Below are 754 nucleotides of genomic sequence, written 5' to 3'. Positions count from 1 at the left end.
GGACCATCATGCTGAGACCCTCCATGGGGTCCCCCATGCTGGCACCGCCACAGGGATCCTCCACGGACCTTGCACCCCAGAGCCTCCCTCAGGGCCCCTCCCATGGGATCCTCAGCCTGGGGCCCCTCCTAGTCTGATTTGGGATCCCCCTCCCCAAGACCCCCCCACAGGGACCCATCCCCCAGACTCCCCCCTACTGGATCCCCACCTCAGGATCCCCAACAACCCCTCCAGGGACCCATCCCAGGGTGGAGGTCCCCTTCCTTACTCCAGCACCCCTCAGATCATTGATGTCCCCTGTTCTGATGGCCCTGTGACCCCCTCACCAGAACGCCACCCCCAGGGAAACCTGTCCAGGACCCCCAGCCTATTGGGGACCCTCACAGTTCTGCTGCACMCCAATAACTGAATAAATGCTTGTGACCCCTAAGTGYTGTTGCCRGGRRGRWKGRRGGGRWTTKGGGGKKRRGCRCTCCAGGGYRKAACTCTGGAAGGAAGGAGAACCCACAGGGAGGGRGATCTGGGTGTATTTTGCAGGAGGGCACCTGGGATAGGGGCCAGGAAGGTCTTGGGCCCTRAGGAGTSCCATTTATAGTGGGTAGGGCTGCMTGTGGSGGTGGGGCTTGGGAGCCCCCTATTAATGGTGGAGTGGCCTGTGAAGGTGCGGCCCTGGAGAGGACCCCTCCATGGGCACAGATCTGGGGCGAAGCTTCAACAGGGTCCCGCCTGTTGGGGCGGGGCTTAGGGGACCCCT

Source organism: Malurus melanocephalus, unplaced genomic scaffold (genome assembly GCF_030028575.1).
Source record: "Malurus melanocephalus ecotype Western Australia unplaced genomic scaffold, MMel_1.1 scaffold_1559, whole genome shotgun sequence".
In the NCBI taxonomy this organism is placed as follows: domain Eukaryota; kingdom Metazoa; phylum Chordata; class Aves; order Passeriformes; family Maluridae; genus Malurus; species Malurus melanocephalus.
The sequence above is the reverse complement of the archived record's forward strand: the minus strand, read 5'-3'. Positions refer to the sequence as shown.